The 27,347-nt window shown below is 32.2% G+C and overlaps 1 pseudogene across 1 annotated transcript in view; it reads right to left on the bottom strand.

The window, feature by feature from the left end:
* The window catches only part of LOC143242284 (WASH complex subunit 5-like), a 52,517-nt pseudogene that overhangs the window by 6,627 nt on the left and 18,543 nt on the right, over positions 1–27,347 (bottom strand). Inside the window, exons 9-19 of the transcript XR_013022578.1 lie at positions 27,014–27,127; positions 25,337–25,514; positions 23,453–23,575; positions 14,179–14,308; positions 13,798–13,932; positions 9,582–9,831; positions 5,852–5,927; positions 5,239–5,490; positions 2,596–2,779; positions 494–673; positions 37–164 (exon numbers count right to left, since the gene is read on the bottom strand). The product of XR_013022578.1 is annotated as a WASH complex subunit 5-like (transcript). The remainder of the gene's footprint in view (positions 1–36; positions 165–493; positions 674–2,595; positions 2,780–5,238; positions 5,491–5,851; positions 5,928–9,581; positions 9,832–13,797; positions 13,933–14,178; positions 14,309–23,452; positions 23,576–25,336; positions 25,515–27,013; positions 27,128–27,347) is intronic.

The following is a 27,347-nucleotide window of genomic DNA, read 5'->3' as shown; positions in this document are numbered from 1 at the left end:
ATTGTGCAACTTCAAACTAAATGCATGAAAACTTACTTTGGATCTGTTATTCTTAACAATTCTCTTGCTAGTCTACCAATGAAGTTAACAGATGAATTATCCAAAGCAGGGAATTTAGGTATGGGAATATTTTTGGACTGGTATACACTTTGCCAATCTTGAACCTATTAAAAGATGTTAATTGTTGTAACAATAATAAAACAATGTATCATTCTGTTATCATTTAAGAAAAATACAAATTTTAATATTTAAGTTCATAAAATAATTACTAATAATTAATAATTACTGTATTGAAACACATTTTATGAGCTTATACTAGATTTCTTTAAATTTATCATCATAGCAAGAGGAAGTTTGATTAGTTGAATATTTACTGAAAGGCTACATATTACATGTATAACTGTATTTAAATGTGTTTGAGCTTCACATAAATTATGAACTACACATGTAAAGCACATTCAAAAAATTAAAATAATTATTGCAACAATTTCACCTTGTGTCTCAAGAAAGCATTGCATTCCTGTTCTACATTGTAGTTGATAATTCTGGAAACCTCTTCTTGCCATATCTTTAAACCATAGATGCTGACATAGTCCTGAATGTATTCAAATGAACAATGAAACCCATCCATAACTTGGCCCAGTGCTTCTAATTTAGGGACAAGGTCACTAGACTAAAGAATTCAATAATTCTTAGGAAATCATATGTGGTTCTGTATACCAAATTACTGATGAAGTTTATTAAAGTGCCACCAATATTGTAAAAAGAATATAATGAATAGAATTATACTTCAATGTTAGATGTAGGTTTAATGTTAATTTTAATTAGAAATGGATACATACATAGCAAGTTCTAGAATAATTATCATTGGTATGGGTTCAAAGTGCAGCACTTAAATAAAACTGTAAGTCATATTCTGACAGAATATGTGATCATGAGTAGAAAGGTGGATGGTTTTTACATAACAATAAATGTCATGACTGAATGTTTAACAGTCAACCCTAAATGACATCACAAGAATAGAAAGGTGGATGGTCTTTACATAACAATAAATGAAAAATGAATTTTTAACAGTCAATAGATAGTGCAGTTATGGTGCTATGCAAATACTCTTTAAGAAAGTTTATTACACAAGTATGGACAATAAAGTGGTTATTGGAAAAACAAAAGTATGATACATTGAGTCTCCAGAAATACTAAAACACTTCCTACCATACTGTATGACAAATAAAGGAATTGGATTGTATAAATTAAATTTTCTATGTGTTACAGAACTTGTTTTATTATGACAACTTTTCTGATAAAATCATTCCTGATATGTTAAAACAGAGGGACATGTGATAGCTAACATTCTTTGCTTACTGGACATTTGGGACTAATATGACACTTGATAATAATGTATCTGACCAACACTGCTGGACTCTTGGGACCATTATAACATCAAGAGAAACAATTAAACAAATCGTGGATGAAAACAGATCAGACAAAAAAAATCTGAAGATTTATCTGTAAATAAGCGAAGTCCATGACCAATATCACAGTCTGGAGAGAGATGCTAAACAATACATTTATCTGTGAGTAAGCTAAGGCCATGACTAATATCACAGTCTGGAGAGAAATGCTAAGAAATACATTTATCTGTGAGTAAACTAAGGCCATGACCAATATCACAGTTTGGATAGAGATGCTAAGCAATACATTATCTGTGAGTAAGCTAAGGCCATGACCAATAACACACAGTCTGGAGAGAGTTGCTAAGCAATACATTTACAGGAAGTTTAGTTCATTTAACTTAATATTTAGTTATTCATGACTGCAAATATTAAACTTACTGCACTTAAATTTTATCCCATATACTTGTGCACTAATAACTATAAAAAAACACTAATAATTTTCCACAACAGAACTCTGAATTCAGTGAGATACATTATTCTTTCACAAAGTTAACAAGTTTTTCATGTCATGTTTCAGTATTATCAATTTGTTGACAAATGGCCAACAAAATACTTCCTTGCCATCAAATACCATCCTGTGGTGATTTTCATCACTGGCTTTCAGCCAAGCATGATTTACAGATATGTTTCTTATCAGAGAAGCTAACTTGCTGTGATTTGTAACAAAGGTTTCTTATTTAATATGTGAAATAATTTTGTTTTCAGTCTCAGACTTTTCATCTCAAAATATTGTGTTATTAGACTTGCATCAGTTTTGTAAGTAATCAGCAGTGTGTTGAACAAAGTGGGAAAATCTTGTACATGACAACTGGAGAAATGTAAAAAGTACATTTAAAGATAGGAGAAGAAAATTACTTATTACAGGATTGTTTTAGAGATAGTGAATGATGAATTTCTTGGAAAAAAAAAGGAAATACATAAATATTTTTTGAATGTCAAGCCCTTTGATCTAAATATATTATCGGTTATAAAGTTACTAAACTTTATTGGCTGAAGTTAGAAAATTGACAGATTACTTTAAGTAAAAAGTGTTCAGTGTTTTCAATGATAATTAAGTTTACAACAAATGATCTATAATTAAACTAGTATAATCATTTTTCTACAGTGATCTTTCTTTCTCAAGTATTTACACATATCTCACCTTTGTTTTGGGATTAAACACTAACCCTCGGTGAAGTGCAAAAGCCACTTGTTTAACTAATTCCTTACGTTATTCCATCTTCCAATAACTGTTTAGGATCTAGTTGAATTATTCCGACCAACGTTCGTTTCATCATCAGTATCCCCTCAGTGAACACAGATATGGAGTGAGTTAAACAAGCTACCTGTCAAGAACATGAACAAAAGTATAACATACTAAATGCTGTGATATAATGAAACAACTGGACAATATTACAGGTAGCTGGACTGAAGAGATCAGAATAAGCGTTTTTGTGTAGCATAAGAAATAGAAATTAGATGTTTGTGGGTGGTATTCTAGAAACTTTAAATAGTTTGTGTAATTTTGATAATACTAATGAATGTTCACAAACAGGCTTTTAGAATGTAAAAAAAAGGCATGTTAAAGGATATGTGAATGGAGGCCTGGCTTGCAGTCCAAAAAGATATGCTCTGAAACTGAACATAAGGTTTATTCAAACAGTATTCTGCTAAAAAGCTGTTATCCAAGGTGCACGTCTAATTAATCAACAATATTTATTTATTCACGTGGCTGACGGAGTTGTCCAAGGTGCACGTCTAATTAATCAACAATATTTATTTATTCACGTGGCTGACGTAGTTGTCCAAGGTGCACGTCTAATTAATCAACAATATTTATTTATTCACGTGGCTGACGTAGTTGTCCAAGGTGCACATCTAATTAATCAACAATATTTATTTATTCACGTGGCTGACGTAGTTGTCCAAGGTGCACGTCTAATTAATCAACAATATTTATTTATTCACGCATGGCTGACGTAGTTGTCCAAGGTGCACGTCTAATTAATCAACAATATTTATTTATTCACGTGGCTGACGATAGTTGTCCAAGGTGCACGTCTAATTAATCAACAATATTTATTTATTCACGTGGCTGACGTAGTTGTCCAAGGTGCACATCTAATTAATCAACAATATTTATTTATTCACGTGGCTGACGTAGTTGTCCAAGGTGCACGTCTAATTAATCAACAATATTTATTTATTCACGTGGCTGACGTAGTTGTCCAAGGTGCACGTCTAATTAATCAACAATATTTATTTATTCACGTGGCTGACGGAGTTGTCCAAGGTGCACGCCTAATTAATCAACAATATTTATTTATTCACGCATGGCTGACGGGTTGTCCAAGGTGCACGTCTAATTAATCAACAATATTTATTTATTCACGCATGGCTGACGTAGTTGTCCAAGGTGCACGTCTAATTAATCAACAATATTTATTTATTCACGTGGGCTGGCGTGGTTGTTGTCTGCAATTAATTAATCAACAATATTTATTTATTCACGTGGCTGGCGTGGTTGTCCAAGGTGCACGTCTAATTAATCAACAATATTTATTTATTCACGCGTGGCTGACGTAGTTGTCCAAGGTGCACGTCTAATTAATCAACAATATTTATTTATTCACGCGTGGCTGGCGGAGTTGTCCAAGGTGCACGTCTAATTAATCAACAATATTTATTTATTCACGTGGCTGGCGTGAGTTGTCCAAGGTGCACGTCTAATTAATCAACAATATTTATTTATTCACGTGGCTGACGTAGTTGTCCAAGGTGCACGTCTAATTAATCAACAATATTTATTTATTCACGTGGGCTGACGTAGTTGTCCAAGGTGCACGCCTAATTAATCAACAATATTTATTTATTCACGTGGGCTGACGGAGTTGTCCAAGGTGCACGTCTAATTAATCAACAATATTTATTTATTCACGTGGCTGACGTGGTTGTCCAAGGTGCACGTCTAATTAATCAACAATATTTATTTATTCACGTGGCTGACATAGTTGTCCAAGGTGCCAAGGTGCGTCTAATTAATCAACAATATTTATTTATTCACGAGGCTGGCGGAGTTGTCCAAGGTGCACGTCTAATTAATCAACAATATTTATTTATTGACGTGGCTGACGGAGATGTCCAAGGTGCACGTCTAATTAATCAACAATATTTATTTATTGACGTGGCTGACGGAGTTGTCCAAGGTGCACGTCTAATTAATCAACAATATTTATTTATTCAACGTGGATGACGAAGTTGTCCAAGGTGCACGTCTAATTAATCAACAATATTTATTTATTCACGCGTAGCTGACGCAGTTGTCCAAGGTGCACGTTTAATCAATCAACAATATTTATTCACGTGGCTGACATAGTTGTCCAAGGTGTGTGTTTAATTAATCAACAATATTTATTTATTGACGTGGCTGACGGAGTTGTCTAAGGTGCACGTATAATTAATCAACAATATTTATTTATTGACGTGGCTGACGTAGTTGTACAAGGTGCACATCTAATTAATCAACAATATTTATTTATTCACGTGGATGATGTAGTTGTCCAAGGTGCACGTCTAATTAATCAACAATATTTATTTATTCACGTAGCTGACGCAGTTGTCCAAGGTGCACGTTTAATTAATCAACAATATTTATTCACGTGGCTGACATAGTTGTCCAAGGTGTGTGTTTAATTAATCAACAATATTAAGTGGATGATGGTAACATAACAGAATTCTGATATATGAAATAGAGAGTATGTTAAAAGTAACTATAAGGATATAAAGGTAATAGTATGTGACACACCTCAAAACGTTCCTCTGGCTGTGCATAAGTCTTCAATTGATCTTTCATCAAACGAGTTGGGACTTCTTTGATCTGACTGGTCTGAAGTTGTATGATCTGAGCTAGAAGGCCAAACATGGTTTCTGGGATGATGTGTAAAACTTTCTGTACATAAGCCACTAGTTCCCCAGAATAATACTGAGATACAGACATTAGGTCAGGACTGACAGCTTGATTAATATGTAGTAAAGGAAGGTCTAGAGCTGAAGCAAGCTGTGAAACATGTTAGTATCAGGTATTCATTCACTTATATTAATTACAAACAAACTAATACATGAACTAGTGACTAAATGTAGCAAATAAAATAATCCTTTGTGATAAGATAGACATAAATAAATGTCTTATACTGACTGAAAATCATGTCAATCCATTTATTCACAATAATCTTACAACAGTAGAAAATCTGTTTAAAATTTACAGAAAACAATGGAATCTTATCTAAAATGTACGTTATAAAATGTAGGTTATAATCCAATTATCCAGTAAAATTTTCACTTTTAGCTGAATAGAGTCTTCATCAAGAAAAATATTTGCAGGCAATAACATCCTTTTCAAACAAACACACACAACTTACCTTCAGAAAGGTTGCTCTGAGTTTAATCACCAATGAAGGGTCTTTCTTGACACCTTGTTGCATGTAGGGTGTGTAACTGGAGAAAATGTTTAGTTGCAAAGAATCATCAACATAACACAGGAAATTTATACAAAGTTAAAAGGAAAACAAATATCTAGTGACATGCAGTAAATGTAATGAAAATATTTCACCCTTAATGTTGTAAAGTAGGTGAAGGAAGAAGATTCAGTTTGATTACACATTCACCCTTAATGTTGTAAAGTAGGTGAAGGAAGAAGATTCAGTTTGATTACACATTCACCCTTAATGTTATAAAGTAGGTGAAGGAAGAAGATTCAGTTTGATTACACATTCACCCTTAATGTTGTAAAGTAGGTGGAGGAAGAAGATTCAGTTTGATTACACATTCACCCTTAATGTTATAAAGTAGGTGGAGGAAGAAGATTCAGTTTGATTACACATTCACCCTTAATGTTGTAAAGTAGGTGGAGGAAGAAGATTCAGTTTGATTACACATTCACCCTTAATGTTATAAAGTAGGTGAAGGAAGAAGATTCAGTTTGATTACACATTCACCCTTAATGTTATAAAGTAGGTGAAGGAAGAAGATTCAGTTTGATTACACATTCACCCTTAATGTTATAAAGTAGGTGAAGGAAGAAGATTCAGTTTGATTACACATTCACCCTTAATGTTATAAAGTAGGTGAAGGAAGAAGATTCAGTTTGATTACACATTCACCCTTAATGTTGTAAAGTAGGTGGAGGAAGAAGATTCAGTTTGATTACACATTCACCCTTAATGTTGTAAAGTAGGTGAAGGAAGAAGATTCAGTTTGATTACACATTCACCCTTAATGTTGTAAAGTAGGTGAAGGAAGAAGATTCAGTTTGATTACACATTCACCCTTAATGTTATAAAGTAGGTGAAGGAAGAAGATTCAGTTTGATTACACATTCACCCTTAATGTTATAAAGTAGGTGAAGGAAGAAGATTCAGTTTGATTACACATTCACCCTTAATGTTATAAAGTAGGTGAAGGAAGAAGATTCAGTTTGATTACACATTCACCCTTAATGTTATAAAGTAGGTGAAGGAAGAAGATTCAGTTTGATTACACATTCACCCTTAATGTTATAAAGTAGGTGAAGGAAGAAGATTCAGTTTGATTACACATTCACCCTTAATGTTATAAAGTAGGTGAAGGAAGAAGATTCAGTTTGATTACACATTTCCTTCTAATATTATTTTCAATTGATTATTTCAGCAACACAGAAGTAGCAGAAATGTTAATTATAAACATTAAGCCTCATAAATAAACCAATATTGCAAGCGAAACACTAATATAACATATCAAATCTTACAATTAATAGAATATAATAGAGAAATACTCAGTTCTTTACAGAACTATTTGTACAAGTTCATACAGTCATGTGATGGTGCAGTTACAAGGCATGGTGTAAATGAATGTTCAGCACATACAAAATTGGTTCATAATAAATTCTCAACCACCTGACAGTGAAACACCATCACAGTATGTACATGCTAAGTTCATAATAAATTCTCAACCATCTGACAATGAAACACCATCACAGTATGCACATGCTAAGTTCATAATAAATTCTCAACCATCTGACAATGAAACACCATCACAGTATGTACGTGCTAAGTTCATAATAAATTCTCAACCATTTTTCAGTGAAACATTTGCTATACTGTACAAGTCTTTGTTGCAGCATGCAGTCATCTAGAAAGGGAACAAAAAGTAACTTATTTTATATTTTTCTACTTTTCATTTTAACTTATACTGCTATGTTCGTTATGTTAGAGTTAGGAAAGAGAATATAGTAGATGAAATATAAAATTTTAATGAAAGAAAAAATTTTACATTAATTAAGGAGGTCTAGAGTTATATAAATGGAATGTCAAAACTTTAAGACAAAAAATTATTTTTATTCTTAACATGAAGACCACCTTGTACTTTAAACATATATTTATTGCATAAAGAACTTTTGATGTTCTTAAAGATTGCTAAAATTAATAAGAAACACTTATTACATCCAGAGTTATAATGTCAGTTTATGGTTATAAGGATGGTCAAAATAACCAAATCTATATTCAGCAGGTTAACATGTACACTACATGGCCAAAAGAATGTGGACACCTAACAATCACACCCATAAGTGCTTGTTGAACATTTCATTCCAAAACAATGAGCATTAATATGGAGTTGGTACCCACTATGCAGCTATAACAGCCTCCACTCCTCTGATAAGGCTTTTCACTAGATTTTGGAACATGTCTGCAGGGGTTTGCTCCTATTTAGCCACAAGAGCATTCATTAGTGAGGTTGGACACTGATGTCGGGTCAAAAGGCAGCATTCCAACTCATTCAGCAAACCACGTCTTTATGGACCTCGCTTTGTGCACAGGAGTATTGTCATGTTCAAATAAAAAAGGCCTTCCCAAAACTGTTGTCACAAAGTTGGAAGCACACAATTCTCTAGAATGCCATTGTATGCTGTAGCATTAAGATTTCCCTTCAATGGAACTAAAGAGCCTAGCCCAACTCATGAAAAACAGCCCTAGACCATTATTCCTCCTCCATAAAATTTTACAATTGGCACAATGCATTCAGGCAGGTAGTGTTCTCCTGGCATCCAATAAACTCAGATTTGTCCATCAGACTTCCAGATAGTGAAACACTATTCATCACTCCAGAGAATGCATTTACACTGCTCCAGAGTCCAATGGTAGTGTACTTCACACCACTCCAGCTGACGCTTGGCATAGCACATGGTGATCTTAGGCTTATGTGTGACTGCTCGGTTACAGAAACCCATTTCATGAAGCTCCTGATGAACAGTTCTTGTGCTGATGTTGCTTCCAGAGACAGTTTAAAACTCGGTAGTGAGCGTTGCAACTGTGGACAGATGATTTTTTACGTGCTAAGTGCTTAAGTATTCTGAGGTCCCGTCCTGTGAGCTTGTGTGACCCACCACTTTGTGAGCTGTTGTCCCACCTAGACATTTCCACTTTACAATAATAGCACTTATTGTTGACTGGAGCAGCTTTAGCAGGGCAGAAATTTGATAAACTGACTTGTTGGAAAGGTGGCATCCTATGACAGTGCCATGTTGAAAGTCACCAAGCTCTTCAATACGACCCATTCTACTACCAATGTTTTTCTTTAGAGATTGCATGGCTGTATGCTTGAGTTTATGCACCTGTTAGCAATGGGTGTGGCTCAAATAGGTGAACTCTCTAATTAGAAGAGGTGTACACATACTTTTGGCCATGCAGTGTACCTATTAGTATCTTTCCAATTTATAATAAATTTAACAAAGTAATGTTTTTTTACATCAGCAAAGATTCTGTAATTTTAGTACTACTGTAAAAATATGGGGGAATAAATTCACAGAACAATGTAATTGTGTTTTCAGTTTGTTACATGTTTTGTGACGAAACTTCATATACAAACGAGTCATGTTCTACCCGAAGTTGATTAAAACAAAAGGTAGTTAAAAAATGTCTTTAACAATATTCAAAACATGCTGGAATAATCAGTTAGTTGAATCTAACCAATCAATAACAAATCCGATGATTAACCGATTAGTAATTTCACTTTATCCAGCTGTATCTAACGTACAAAAATATTAAATGGAAATAACTTGTAAAACAAAAATATTTACAGTAATTTCTTTTCCTGATAATTGTAAAGTAGGCTTACCTATCAATGAGTTCCCAGGCATAAGACAAATCAGCTACAATATGTAAAGTGATTAACACTTCTTCCTTAATGTTAATAGTACGAAGCATGTGATGGATAAAACTACGCGTGTCCGTTAAAAATTGTTTAATTTGTAGGTTACTCTCCAGAAAACTGGTAGAGAAAAATAATGTAGCAATCATGCTTGAATGTTGATGTTGTGAACTTGATGGTTTAAGTGCAGCAATTAAGTTAAACTGTTCATCCAGATCTTACTGGAAGATAACCCAATAGAATTGTCATACCAACTGAATCAGAGATTTGTCCATTTATTACTGCCATGTCAGCAAAACATAATACAACAGGCACAATAGTGCCATTATCTTCAAAAAGCAAAAATGGAATCATTTATAGGAAGTTATTAGTTTCAAGATTTTGTGAAACTAAGAACATAGTACAGTATAAAGTTGCAGTGATCAAGTTATGAAGCTGACAAAAGATGATTTATCTAGTGATTCTTATATTACACATAACATTTATACAACCAACAGTAAATATAAGAATAATGGTATAATGCTCAGTATGGTACCACTATAATATAATCCATATAGATAGGTTCTGTTTTTTGACTTAAAAGTTATAAAACTGATATAAAATGATTCATTATTTTTAACTTTCAAAATTATGATATTTACATGAGGTTATTTCAAGGTGTTACAGTAGTGAATAGTTTTTTTCGAAGTAATGACATGATATTTTAATGAGGTTATTTCAAGGTGTTACAGTCGTGAATAATTCTTTTGAGGTTACTTAATGATATGATATTTTAATGAGGTTATTTCAAGGTGTTACAGTAGTGAATAATTCTTTTGGACTTAATGATATGATATTTACATGAGGTTATTTCAAGGTGTTACAGTAGTGAATAATTCTTTTGGACTTAATGATATGATATTTTAATGAGGTTATTTCAAGGTGTTACAGTAGTGAATAGTTCTTTTGGACTTAATGATATGATGTTTTAATGAGGTTATTTCAAGGTGTTACAGTAGTGAATAGTTCTTTTGGACTTAATGATATGATATTTACATGAGGTTATTTCAAGGTGTTACAGTAGTGAATATTTCTTTTGGACTTAATGATATGATATTTTAATGAGGTTATTTCAATGAGGTTATTTTTTGGACTTAAGGTGTTACAGTCAGTGAATAATTCTTTTGGACTTAATGATATGATATTTTAATGAGGTTATTTCAAGGTGTTACAGTAGTGAATAATTCTTTTGGACTTAATGATATGATGTTTTAATGAGGTTATTTCAAGGTGTTACAGTAGTGAATAATTCTTTTGGACTTAATGATGATGATAATTTACTTAATGAGGTTATTTCAAGGTGTTACAGTAGTGAATAATTCTTTTGGACTTAATGATATGATGTTTTAATGAGGTTATTTCAAGGTGTTACAGTAGTGAATAATTCTTTTGGACTTAATGACATGATATTTTAATGAGGTTATTTCAAGGTGTTACAGTCGTGAATAATTCTTTTGGACTTAATGACATGATGTTTTAATGAGGTTATTTCAAGGTGTTACAGTCGTGAATAATTCTTTTGGACTTAATGACATGATGTTTTAATGAGATTATTTCAAGGTGTTACAGTCGTGAATAATTCTTTTGGACTTAATGATATGATGTTTTAATGAGGTTATTTCAAGGTGTTACAGATAGTGAATAATTCTTTGGACTTAATGACATGATATTTTAATGAGGTTATTTCAAGGTGTTACAGTAGTGAATAATTATTTTGGACTTAATGATATGACATTTTAATGAGGTTATTTCAAGGTGTTACAGTAATTGATAACTTCTTTTTTTTTGCATGAAAAGTTAACACTAAAGTAAAATCACCCATTATTTAGCAAATCATTTCCATAAAAGAGCCACATGATTGTGAAAAAATTAATTCAGACTTAATCAATTTTTGAGAACATTATGCTTTAGTATTAGATGAAATTACCTGGAAATTAGTGTGCATACACATATATTGTGAAGTATTTCCTTAATGGCTGAGACTTTCACAGATTTACCTAATCTTTTTAGTAAAGTAACATGATCATTATATCACCTCTGTATAGTTTGAACTAACTAGAACAAACTAAACCATCGTAGCCTACATTTGGAATGTTTACATTTGTACATACAACCATGATGTAATATTAAAAAATGCTTAAATTATAGTAAGTTCACAGAAACATTTCCAGGCATTTAGACCAATTACACCATACTGAACTATTATATAAATAACTCCACACCTTATGGATCTTACATAAACTGAACATTCCTTAGCTTTAAATTAAATACACTTTCAGGTGGGTATGGAAGATGGAAGGGGTACAACTGACACATCATTAATGTTTTTTAACCCTTATAAAGTAGAAACACCCAAGTAAATTGTAAAAAACTTAACAAAATTTACCAAATAGTACCTAGTAGTACTTAGTTGAAGTTTTAAATGACATATAATTTACATTATGAAAATTTCCAAAATTTTGTTGAGAGAAAGTGTTCAGAAAAACAATCAAAACACTTCCTCTCTTTATTAGTTTTTTCGTTCCATTGTTGATTAAATCGTTCCATTCGACATGTATGGATTTAATTTCATGAAATCGTTCCATTCGACATGTATGGATTTAATTTCATAAAATCGTTCCATTCGACATGTATGGATTTAATTTCATGAAATCTTTCCATTCGACATGTATGGATTTAATTTCATGAAATCTTTCCATTCGACATGTATGGATTTAATTTCATGAAATCTTCCATTCCACATGTATAGATTTAATTTCAACTTGAATGGAAATAACTAATATATTTTTCTTGCAACTTTATTTTGATCATTGTAGCAAACATAAAATACACCATATAATGTGACAACAATTTATGAGTGACCAATATTATAACATGTTACATGTGGGTCAGACCAGGCTTGGTAATATGTTTTTAAATAAATATAATTTCTTTTCAATAAATAATGTTTTTTTTACTTTTGTAAATGTGATAATCTTAACAATAACATTCAATAAATAATGATTTGAGTCTAATGTCAGCCATCAGAATATCCTGATGTACTCTCTCAACTTAACTAGGTTTACGTGATGTTTTGTCCTACTTTAATCTGAATCATTTTCAAAACTGAAATAAAGTTTAAAGAAACACTAAACAATTCCCAGCTTTGTAAGTTGTTCAAAACTTGTATAAACCCACTAAAGACCATTCTTCTTATTATATCACTTTAATGACATTATAATGACACAAGGTAATAATCTGTATTTAAAACAATGACATTATAATGACACAAGGTAATAATCTGTATTTAAAACAATGACATTACAATGACACAAGGTAATAATCTGTATTTAAAACAGTGACATTACAATGACACAAGGTAATAATCTGTATTTAAAACAGTGACATTACAATGACACAAGGTAATAATCTGTATTTAAAACAGTGACATTACAATGACACAAGGTAATAATCTGTACTTAAAACAATGACATTACAATGACACAAGGTAATAATCTGTACTTAAAACAATGACATTATAATGACACAAGGTAATAATCTGTATTTAAAACAATGACATTATAATGACACAAGGTAATAATCTGTATTTAAAACAATGACATTATAATGACACAAGGTAATAATCTGTATTTAAAACAATGACATTATAATGACACAAGGTAATAATCTGTATTTAAAACAATGACATTATAATGACACAAGGTAATAATCTGTATTTAAAACAGTGCCTGTAGCCATTTTCAAAACTGAGTTTCATTAGCAGTTTCTCAAATGTAAAGCCAAAAATATTGTGAATGAGATATTTTACAAATAAAATGTGAGAAATATAAGGAAAACCACAAGGGAAGTAAATCTTACTCTAAAAAAAAAATATAAAACTCTACTTTAGGGAAAGGTAGTTTATAAGGACACTTCTCATCTGTGCAAAAATTGAAAAAAATTTTTTTACCTTTTTCATTGTTTTATTTAATCATACTAGAGTCTTAAAAAGTGACAAAATATAAATTTTAAAACACTAAATCTGGAATTATTATTTCTACACTCCACACATCTTAAACTACATATGATTAAGACACTTTTCTCGAGTTCCTAATGATTCTCAAATTCACCTTTTTGATATAATAAACAAGTTGAAATTTCCAACCTAAACTACTTAAAGTACTCACTTCCTCCAGAGCTTGAATCAACTGAACCATCTTCCGACCCGTAGCAGTAGTATCTTCATAAGTCAGTGATTCTACTTGTTTGGCCATTTCACTGAACCAGTGTTGAAGATTTTCTAAAATTAGATATTTAAAGTTGCCACAAACTAATTTTCTAAGAAGAGCAATAAGTGTAACATAATGATAAAACTAGCACAAATCTTGAAATATTTACGATAATGCAAATGAGAGTAAATGAAATTCATCTAATCATCCAAATAAACTAAATCTTATGTATATTATGATTTTAATCGTAACTGGTACATTAAAATGTTCGTGTGAATAAAACAAGAGACTTCCAGTGAACTGACATTTATTCTCACCGTTCTTTTCAACTCTAGTAAGTGGTTTGGTGCCCGAGAAAACGTCAGCTAACTCACTCAGTCTTTCTGTTCCTTCTTTCTTACAATGACTCCATTTGTCCTGTTTGTCAGCTAGCAACTGTTTGAACATCTGAAAAACAATTTAGCAAAATAGAATTGTTTTATTTTGTGGTCCTATCCATAAATAATAGGAGACATTCATGGAAACCTGTTCCATAATACCAGTCAATACATACATAATATTTTTCCAACACCAAGGTATGGGGAGAAGCAACTGGTTAGCTAAAAATTGTAGGAAAAACATTACTCAATACACAGAAAAATAACAAACCATAAAATACTCAACACAAAAGAAAAAGGTTTTGTTTCTTCAAAATTAACACCAGAATTCCACTATCTCTCCGTTATTAATAAGTCATAGATCTCTAAAATACCAACTTGACAGGTGTAAAAATGCTAATTATTTTACCCCAACAGATAATACATTGATAAAACTCTTTACGACATAACCTCGAGAGGGTATTTTTATATGTAGTTCATACAGTTCCTAATAACTTCACCTCGACAGGATGTGTAGTCCACACAATTGCTAATAACTTCACCTCGACAGGATATGTAGTCCATACAAGTCCCAATAACTTTACCATGATAGGATTTTTAGTTCATACAGTTTCTAATAACTTCACCTTCACAGGATCTATAGTCCACATAATTCCTAATAACTTAACTTTGATAGGAGATATAGTTCATACAAGTCCCAGTAACTTCACCTTTATAGGATATATATAGTCCCTAAATGTCCAAATAACTTTACCTTTTAGGATATGTATATATATACACAGTCCATACAATTTTTAACAATTTCATCTGAACTAGTAACAAACTGTCCACAACTAAGATGATAATATAATCATGACAGACTACATGACAGACTGCTGTCATGATTATATTATTGGGTTGAGGAATAATTCGTGAGCGTTTTTTCAAGTTAAAAAAATATATTCATAAATGAAATGCTTTCGCAAAATATTTCATGTCATTTGGTAGATAATTTTTTGCTCTAATAGATGGTGTGTTTGATTTTCATATGTCTTTAATTTTTGCTTTCATTTTCAGCTCATTAAATGGAATGTCAAGTGGACAAAATCGAGCATTTTCGACACCATCTGCTTTTCGCATTTAATTTCTTGCAATTTCGTTTAAAACAATGCATACTATATACCTAGGTATTACATGAAATAAAGTATCATAATAAATGTTTTGGGTGTAATGTGTTCATGCATTGAAGTATTGTATAGTCTTGCATGTAATGCTTGAATGAAATTATTTAAAAATGCTCACGAATTATTCCTCAACCTAATATTTTAATGAATAAACAGTCATACCAAATTATTCTTATTTATAATTTTAAAGAACCATTTGACTCCTAAGTACCTATACCAAACAAATTATCACTCTGTAACACTCAAGTGACCAATCATTCCTGGCGATTTTAACAGTAGGTTCTACACTGTCCCCAATCCCATAGTAGTAAGTCTCAGATGATGTTAGGGTAAACACATGTAATGCTACTGAACATCTTATGATTCATATCAAAGTGATGAAATGCAGTTACAAATCACGTATAAGTTCACACAACAATTCTTTACTACTGTATACTAGAAATGGCCTTTCAGTACTCCTAGGGAGTTAGTGTGTTAAACCTTATCCTCATGACAATAACATGTTTTTACTTCAGTGAACATTCTGTAAACAGCTTTTGTATCAACAGAAAAATATCAGGCCTCAAAACTAGAATCAGCTCTGTCAATACAATGTTATAAGCATGTGTAGAAAATATAAGACATTCTGTTATAAAACTTTTCTTAGAGGCACACTTTATTCCTGAGTAAGGTGTGCAACATACATATCATTAAACTGTTCCTTAGAGGTACACTTTATTACTGAGTAAGGTGTGTAACGTACACATCATTAAATTGTTCCTTATTCCTGAGGTACACATTTTAAATTGTTCCTGAAAGGCACACTTTATTCCTGAGTAACATGTAAATTTATACACATTATTAAATTGTTCCTTAAAGGTACACTTTATTCCTGAGTAACATGTAAATTTATACACATTATTAAATTGTTCCTTAAAGGTACACTTTATTCCTGAGTAACATGTGTAATATACACATTATTAAATTGTTCCTTAAAGGTACACTTTATTCCTGAGTAACATGTGTAACATACACATTATACAACTTTTCCTTAGAGGTACACTTTGTTCCTGAGTAACATGTGTAACATACACATTATACAACTTTTCCTTAAAGGTACATTTTATTCCCGCGTAGCATGTGTAATGTACACATTATTAAATTGTTCTTTAGAGGTACACTTTATTCCTGAGTAATGTGTCTTATGATTGCATATGTTTGACTTAACTCTTAACAAAATGCCTACTTACTGTGGTCTTGGTTGTAGCAAAACTGAGAAAACCTCTCCAGAATTATCTTTTTGTCAGTTCATCTTGGAATAATCCAGATAAATCATGTTATGATTTGCAAAGCTAAGACTTGTGAACTTACCACGTAAAATGCCATGAACATGTTAAAATAATTTTGAAGAACATTTTGTTTTGATCCCAAATATGAGATCTCACCACATTTATATAAAAAAAAAAAAAAAGGATATTTTTGTCTTCTGAGGCATTTATGTCCATTATATATATGCAAAAACGGCTTGTTTGGGTTAAGAAAATATTTTACGTGAGAAGAGAGAACAACGTTTCAACCTTCTTCGGTCATCGTCAGGTCATCTCAGTATATTTGAACTTACCTGTTACCATTATGTTTGAACTAGCACATCGTACACCACTATTAACAGTACATGCTCACACAATCGTTAAGAAACAAAGAAATTTAAACCAACGAATTATCAATAGAAGAAATGACATCTATTTTATTCAACAATGTAGAAAGGAACAACTAACCCTAATTTTGTAAAGGTAAAACTTTCAAAAAATTTTAATAAATATACAAACATTATCCAAAATTTACAGAAAAACTACTTAAAGCCATGTTGAACATGAAATACAAAGAACTACATGACTTACAAAAACAAAAAATGAACCTAGACCATCAACTGGCATGCTGCATTAAACCAGAGATTTACGGACTTATAGAACAAAACATAAACCAAATCAATACTAAGAATGACAGAGACAAAAGATCTGCCACAAGAAAAACTAAGATGCAAACAACAGAAAAGACTCCACGACAAACCGTTGACTAACCTCATAATTAACAGATCCGACCGACAATTAAACACAGACGAAATACATCTACTGAACAAAGGACTCAACTTCAATAGCACCTAGGTACATTCCAACCATAGAAATCAAAACATGTTTAGAAGATCTAGCCAGGAGACTTGTGATACTTTCTACAGAAAACAAAAACAAGGAAACAACCAAAATCAACCAACAGAAAGAAGACAACTTAGATAATTTTATTGACATCCAACAGCCAAACTTCCCAGGTAAAATTAAAATTTATATTTTTCAGAAACACCTAAAACAACATCTTAAACGATTTTTTCAAAGAATTTTCTCACAAAACCATCAACATAATTTCACAAAACAGAAAACTAAAAACAATCTTACAAAAGAGACATTAATTCCATTAAAACCTAAAACAAGACAAAAACATAAAAGTTCTAAAAGCAGATAAAGGTAACTCTATAGTCATAATGAACATGAATGAATACATCCAAAAATGAATAACATCTTATCAGACACGAACAAATTTAAACCAATACACACAAATCCAACAAAGACACACGAGACGCAACTGAACAAATTACTACTACAAATGAAAAAAGCCAACACAATTTCACAAACACTTTATTCCTACCTACGTTAAAACCAACTCACGCACACCACAAATATACGGCATCCCCAAACCTCATAAACCAGATTGTCCATTACGACCAATAATGTCCACATATGAATCGTTTAATTACAATCTTGGTAAATACATAGCATGGGCATTCTCCAAATATGTAACTTCAGCCAGCTCATTCATCAAAGACTCTTTTAATTTCAAGTCTAATCTAAATCAACTTAATCATACAGCATTAATGGCCAGTTTCGATGTTACATCCCTCTTTACAGAAGTTCCAACCACTGAAGCCTGCAAAATAGCCTTAGAACTCTATATCCAAGACCATAACCCATCTATAGACATTCCCAACAACCAATTAGCAACCCTCATAGAATTCACCACAATAAAGACAAACTTCATGCTCAACAACCACAACTATATACAAACAAATGGCCCAAGCATGGGCAACCCAGTATCACCAGTTCTAGCCAATACTTTTATGACACAAGTTGAAACACAAACAATTAACACAACATTACATCCACCACTATACTGGTACAGATATGTAGATGACACGGTTGCGGGATTCAAATCTACAGAACACATACTTAATTTCTTCAATCACATTAACTCTATACATCCCAACATTAACTTCACATGTGAACAGGAAGAAAGCAATCAAATATCATTTCTTAACCTCAAAATTACAAGAACCGACACACAATTCAAAACAGAAATCCACCGAAAAATCACCCATACTGGACTATACATTCCTTGGGACTCAGCACATGAAACAAAAACTCAACATACTAAGAAACCAAATAAACACAGCCATAAAACTATGCTTACCAGACAAAATTAACGATGAATTAGATAAAATAAAACAATACTTCATCAACATCAATAAGTTTCCTCCACAAACCGTAGAAAACATTATACGCACACACCTAGACAGAAAGCAAAATCAACCAACAAAAGTAAGTATACCTCACGAATCAAAAAACCACAAAACCATATACTGCTGTATACCATATATTCCTGACATCAGCAAACAAATAACCAACATTTGGCAAAAATTAATAACAAAATATGATATTCCAGTTAATACCAATTTATTCAAAAACCAGGCACAAAACTGAGGTCTATACTGTGTAAAACTACACTGACAAACACCACACCAACATTATTTATAAAATACAATGTGATAACTGCCACAACTTCTATATTGAGAAACAAGTAGAAAATGGAAACCAGATTCAAAGAACATAAAAAGTCACCTTCACACGTTTTCAACACTGCAAATCAAATAAACACAACATAACCATAAAAAACACTCAAATACTAAATTAAGAAACAAACATAAACAAAAACAAAATTAAAGAAGCCTTACTTATACAACAACTTAAACCCAAAATAAACCAATATAAAGGAAAGCCTTTATACCTATATTAATATAATAAAATAAATAAAATTATATATTCAAACATCTAACACCGCCCTCTACATTCCGACACTCTGTTACACAACCCCTTCCAAACATGTGGTCAGCTTCCGGTCAGTTACCTGTGAACCTGACGATGACCAAAGAAGGTCGAAACGTTATTCGCTCTTCTATGTAAAATATTTTCTCAACCAAAACGAGCCGTTTTTGCATATATATATATTTCTCTACAAGTGGGTTTTCTCGACATCACTGATTATTTAGGTCCATTGTTTCTCACAACCAACCACGACAAAAAAACTAAAAAGTATAGGGTAAAGAAATATAAAACATCAAAAGACAGAGGTGAGTTGTCACAAATTATTTATACAAAAATATTGAACACTTGTAAATCAATATTATATTCATATATAATTACCAGTGAATTTGTATCTGTTGGAATAAACAACACAGAGGTGAGTTGTCACAAACTATTTATACAAAAATATTGAACACTTGTAAATCAATATTATATTAATATATAGTTACCAGTGAATTTGTATCTGTTGGAATAAACAACACTTTATAACCTATTCAACTTTATGTGACATAACTGTCAAACTAAATCAAAGAAAAATATCATGTGGATTAGATACGAATCATTAGACCCATTACACTAATCATAACATACTTATGTCTACAGATAGCTTTTCAATAAGCATAATATGATGGCTACTTCAAATTAGTTTTATTAGCAACAATGGTTAAATTATGTTTGTGAAGGTAATAGTTATAGAAGAAACAATACAACAATGAATTATGGACCTCCTTATATTAGTTCAGTTTTGTAACATTTTTTTATGAGAAGTAAATTTGAAGCATCATACATTGTGTTGTAAGTTCACAAGAGAAATACCACTGTGGACTACAAAGGGACAGCAAGACGTACTGTACAACAATCTGTATCAATAAAATCTCAAAACTGAGTATCTTTTTCTGACATGTTTTTTTAAATGTTAATGGTTATCAAAATGTAATTCATAATCCACAAATGTTATAAATGTTTTTACATAAAATGATGAGTTTACCCACACAGAAAACTTCACTACCATAGCTAGCATTTAAAATAATTCATGAAGAATGTTATAGAATCCTTCATATACGCCATCTGATGCTGGATGCTTTCCTGATAGTTTTTTACTACACAAGAAGGGACTGGCTTTCTGTTTCCTTCTCCTAATTTACCACATATCTATATGCAGCCAAACATACAAATCTCAACTCATGATTTGCTCATAATTATTACTATCACTAATGCTGTTCTTGTTGTCATCATAAACAATTCTAAAAAAAACAGGGGTACTGAATCGTTCAGGTAATGTAATACATCCATCACAGTCTAAACAGAGGGCACTGAATCGTTCAGGTAACGTAATACATCCATCACAGTCCAAACAGAGGGCACTGAATCGTTCAGGTAATGTAATACCTCCATCACAGTCCAAACACAGGGCACTGAATCGTTCAGGTAATGTAATACATCCATCACAGTACAAACAGAGGGCCTGAATCATTCAGGTAATGTAATACACCATCACAGTCAAACAGAGGGTACTGAATCATTGATGTAATGTAATACACCCATCACAGTACAAACAATGGGTACTGAATCATTGATGTAATGTAATACACCCATCACAGTACAAACAGAGGGTACTGAATCATTGATGTAATGTAATACACCCATCACAGTCAAACAAACAGGGGCACTGAATCATTGATGTAATGTAATACACCCATCACAGTACAAACAGAGGGTACTGAATCATTGATGTAATGTAATACACCCATCACAGTACAAACAAGGGTACTGAATCATTGATGTAATGTAATACACCCATCACAGTACAAACAGAGGGTACTGAATCATTGATGTAATGTAACACACCCATCACAGTACAAACAGAGGGTACTGAATCATTGATGTAATGTAACACACCCATCACAGTCAAACAGAGGGTACTGAATCATTGATGTAATGTAATACACCCATCACAGTCCAAACAGAGGGTACTGAATCATTGATGTAATGTAATACACCCATCACAGTCAAACAGAGGGTACTGAATCATTGATGTAATGTAATACACCCATCACAGTACAAACAGAGGGTACTGAATCATTGATGTAATGTAACACACCCATCACAGTACAAACAAAGGGTACTGAATCATTGATGTAATGTAACACACCCATCACAGTACAAACAGAGGGTACTGAATCATTGATGTAATGTAATACACCCATCACAGTCCAAACAGAGGCACTGATCATTGATGTAATGTAACACACCCATCACAGTCAAACAGAGGGTACTGAATCATTGATGTAATGTAATACACCCATCACAGTACAAACAGAGGGTACTGAATCATTGATGTAATGTAACACACCCATCACAGTACAAACAGAGGGTACTGAATCATTGATGTAATGTAACACACCCATCACAGTACAAACAGAGGGTACTGAATCATTGATGTAATGTAACACACCCATCACAGTACAAACAAAGGGTACTGAATCATTGATGTAATGTAACACACCCATCACAGTACAAACAGAGGGTACTGAATCATTGATGTAATGTAACACACCCATCACAGTACAAACAGAGGGTACTGAATCATTGATGTAATGTAATACACCCATCACAGTACAAACAGAGGGTACTGAATCATTGATGTAATGTAATACACCCATCACAGTACAAACAGAGGGTACTGAATCATTGATGTAATGTAACACACCCATCACAGTACAAACAAAGGGTACTGAATCATTGATGTAATGTAACACACCCATCACAGTACAAACAAAGGGTACTGAATCATTGATGTAATGTAACACACCCATCACAGTACAAACAGAGGGTACTGAATCATTGATGTAATGTAATACACCCATCACAGTACAAACAGAGGGTACTGAATCATTGATGTAATGTAACACACCCATCACAGTACAAACAGAGGGTACTGAATCATTGATGTAATGTAACACACCCATTACAGTACAAACAAGGGTACTGAATCATTGATGTAATGTAACACACCCATCACAGTACAAACAAAGGGTACTGAATCATTGATGTAATGTAACACACCCATCACAGTACAAACAAAGGGTACTGAATCATTGATGTAATGTAACACACCCATCACAGTACAAACAAAGGGTACTGAATCATTGATGTAATGTAACACACCCATCACAGAACAAACAAAGGGTACTGAATCATTGATGTAATGTAACACACCCATCACAGAACAAACAAAGGGTACTGAATCATTGATGTAATGTAACACACCCATCATGATCCAGTTCTGGGTAATGAATTGTTTGTGTAATGTTCTACACCCATCATGATTCAGTTCTGTAAGTTTTCCTCTGACCTTTGGACACTCTTTGCAAGTACACTACTCAGGGATTCCTAGATGGTCAGATAGTATGCCATTCAAATCAAGGTCATTGTTGTTACCATTCTCTGTTTGGACAATTTTGGTCAGAACAGATAGTTCTCCACCTGTCAACTCTGGTTTAAAACTGCACACTTTGATAATTATACTGTAAAAGCCCAACTGACACAAATAAATGCATTATTACCTGTATATCACCTGATTCGTGCCATTTTTTTTATTATCAAGGTGATGTCAATATCAAGTTATAACAGCTGCTTGGCATATCACCTTTCACTAGCATCAAGCAATAATGTCCCAAAGTTCACAACATGTGTGGTAATTTTGAATGTTTGCATCTAAACTGTGTGAAAGATAGAATATTTTAATCCCCCCCCATTCTTGGTGGGTAATTTTTTTATAGTATATATTTTGAGTGTAGGTCTAAAAAAAGAGGGTATACATGTTGCTTGCAAAGGGTTAAATACGACATCAGTGATACATAAAAAAGATTACAAACTTCTCACCTCTTTGATCTTGAGTTCAAACTGTGCTGTATACAGTAGAAGCTGAAACACTTGAAGTGGGTTGTATCGACTATCTGCTATCACCTGATCTCTTAACTTGTCGACACTTGTTGGCCTCAGCACCTTGAAAAAATGTAATAATTCTTTCTAAAGTTTTGTAAAGAAACAATGGGTTTTGAATAATTTTCTAATAACAGATATTTTATTAAAAATTACAAAAACAGATTATGTAATATAGAGAATGAATATATTACATTAAAACAATTTTAGAGCCTTAGAACATTGTTATACAGTCCACGTTACTACAACAGCTCATGCATTATATACTGAATCATGCAGCATATATGCCACTGCAAAAGTCTTCATCACAAATTTGTTATGTCCAAAGGACACCATTTATTCTGACATGTTTTCTATAATCCATCTAATGTACGAGCATGACAGTTTTACAATACCCATTTGAACATCCCAATTCAACATAAATTTGCAAATGCTGCACCTGGAAACCTCATCCTATGCCTTTGTATCGAGTAGCATGAATATCTTAAAGTAACAACTTAATGGACACATTGTGAAAGCAGCTTGTGTACACATAATTTGCATAATTTATCCAGGTGACAATTTTTTATAGGTTACAGTTGTCTGGGACACACTGACAACTTTTGCCAGATCTGTGTGTTCTTTGATTCTTATCTGTTAAAAGACAGAATATTTTGTCCACTTTAATTTGTTCAAAACTTAATGTGTGCCCCCATTCTGATGGTCTTGGTGTCTTAAATTGATTCAGATTCCTTTGTTGTCCAATACCATTAAGTATAAGGAATATCTCTATGTTGGAAATTATGTATCCATGACTTGAGTGTAAGAATATTTTGCTTCACAATGCTATACACCCTTCCCAAAAGTGAAATATCTTTGATAGTACTACAATACCTACACATCACCAAGTAATTTCAAAATATAACTCAGATATCTGCCATTCCATTGAGGGCTGAATACACCATATTAAAACAAGTTTGGATATGTAAAACAAAACTGTTTTAATATGATGTATTCAACCCTCGGTATTACAAACAAACAAAATGTATTTATTTATATTTACATTTTATGAAAAATATAAAACAGTTATACAGAGGCTACCCAATGCACAGTATTATGATTGTAACATCTGATATTCAGTTGTCAACATTTACTGATTTTGCCAAAGGTTCAACTTAATGCAAGTTGAAACTTCATATAAAGGTAAGTATAAAATTTATGAGCTGAAATCCACAATTAATTAATGTTTAAGACTAGATAATTTGAGTTGTCATTAGAATGTTCAAAACTACATGAACATACGATGAACACAACACAAATTTAATAATATATTTATTATGTTTTAAATATACACAAATTCAGCATATTCGTGAAATAAATGCATTCCAGAATTTTGATAAATATCTAATCACTTCTGTCATTGTGTTGTCCTTCATTAAATGATATATTCAGCCTGTTTAATAGTGAGTGACTAAGAAAAATTTCACAAATAAAAAGTTTGATTCTAAAGCAACTGAGGTACACTAGTCCACAATCATTACAAACTTGATCAAAGTAAATGTAGGTGTTTCCAGCTCTCAGTGATGTAAAGTTTTCTACAATTATCAAACAAATTATTTAGCACAAAAACAACTTCTTGACAGTAATGTTATCACATTTAAAAAACAATTCTTCCATGTAACACACAAGTTTACTTGTGAAAATTTATCTTATATAAAACTTTCAGATGACTATGCTATCACATTGTAACTTAAGAACCAATATCTCACCATTCTAATGATAAAATTACACCAAGAATGTTGAACTTTTCTCTATTTTTAAATTAACAGTACCAGAAAACCTTACTTGGAGACAATGATGCAGTATGGAGAATCATCCACCTCAAAGTGACATTACATTCTCGAACTACGTTCATCAATTTAGGGACATTATCTAGAACCACTTCTTCCACTAGAGTACCCTCCGTTAAGAGCTGATGAACTTGTGGAATTAATTTGTTGATCCTTGTTTGATGTTTAACTGCCTATTACAAATATATATGAAAAAATGTTTGTACAAACAACGGGTACACCATAATTGTTTAACACAAACTGAAGTATACTAAGAGACATTTCTATTAACGTTAATAAAATAATGAAAATGTATCTTTATTAGCTCAATAATTCACTATTACAGTTTCAAAACTCAAATGATGATATCTGTTTCACATTTTATGTGTAAAGAAAACAATTATGTGTACACTTTATCTCATCTTCTGTGATATTACAACACCATGCTACAAAATATCTGTTCTCTATCCATTACAGAAAACTGTGAATTGTAAAGTTGTAAGTAAAATAATATAAAGGTCTGAAAGCTGGGATAATTTTTATAAATCTCTAAATGTTTAGTTATTAAATCAGATCTTTTATTATCACACATCTTTTTAGAAACTAAGCATGTTTTATATGACACATATTCTTCAAATAATACAACTATACTTATGTTTTTTATATGCCATATAAAGCGTAGGTATATGGCAGGAGTAATTATGACTCTCTTAAGGTAGCCAAATGCCTCATCATCTAATTCGTGAAGCACATGACTGGATTAACGAGATTCCCACTGTCCCTATCTACTATCTAGTGAAACCAGAGCCAAGGGAACGGGCTTGGAGAAATGCTACAGTCCTCAAATAATAAAACTACACCATGTTTTTTATATGCTACAGTCTTCAAGTAATACAACCATACTTACGTTTTTATATGCTACAGTCTTCACATAACTGAACTGTAACTTGTTTTTGTGTTAGAATCTTCACATAATTGAACTGTAACTTGTTTTGTGTTAGAATCTTCACATAATTGAACTGTAACTTGTTTTGTGTTAGAATCTTCACATAATTGAACTGTAATGTGTTTTTGTGTTAGAATCTTCACACAATTGAACTGTAATGTGTTTTCGAACTGTAATGTTAGAATCTTCACATAATTGAACTGTAATGTTTTTCATGTGTTAGAATCTTCACATGATTAAAGTGTAATGTGTTTTCATGTGTTAGAATCTTCACATAATTGAACTGTAATGTGTTTTCATGTGTTAGAATCTTCACATAATTGAACTGTAATGTGTTTTCATGTGTTAGAATCTTCACATAATTGAACTGTAATGTGTTTTCATGTGTTAGAATCTTCACATAATTGAACTGTAATGTGTTTTCATGTGTTAGAATCTTCACATAATTGAACTGTAATGTGTTTTCATGTGTTAGAATCTTCACATAATTGAACTGTAATGTGTTTTCATGTGTTAGAATCTTCACATAATTGAACTGTAACTTGTTTTTGTGTTAGAATCTTCACATAATTAAAGTGTAATGTGTTTTCATGTGTTTCTTCACAAAATTGAACTGTAATTTGTTTTATACACAATAATGTTTATCAAACTATATTTGAAGTGTCTGGAGTTCCTAGGCAGAAATGACCAGAACAAAGCCAGTTACTGTGGTTCAACACTCATCCTTACACCAAAACTTAATGATACCTGCTCCTTAATGTTTGTTGGATCTAATGTATTGGTAAGTGCTTGTTTAGCAGCTTTGTACGGATCCCAAGCTTCCAACAGATTTACTGTCATTCCCATGTACACGCTGATTACCTGAAATACACAAAAGTATCTTAATCAATAAGTGTACAACATATTTGTTCTTTACATACAGATAGTGACTACATTCACATACATTCTAAAATTAACTGAAATATATTCAGAACTTTTATTGTTACTCAACTCAACATACTAATTGAAAAACAGATAGTTAAGCCATGAAAATTAAAATAGTAAATAACTGAAATAGGTTTAACAACTTTATAATAACTGT

This window comes from Tachypleus tridentatus, unplaced genomic scaffold (assembly GCF_004210375.1).
Source record: "Tachypleus tridentatus isolate NWPU-2018 unplaced genomic scaffold, ASM421037v1 Hic_cluster_2, whole genome shotgun sequence".
NCBI classification, from domain to species: domain Eukaryota; kingdom Metazoa; phylum Arthropoda; class Merostomata; order Xiphosura; family Limulidae; genus Tachypleus; species Tachypleus tridentatus.
The sequence above is the reverse complement of the archived record's forward strand: the minus strand, read 5'-3'. Positions and strand labels throughout refer to the sequence as shown.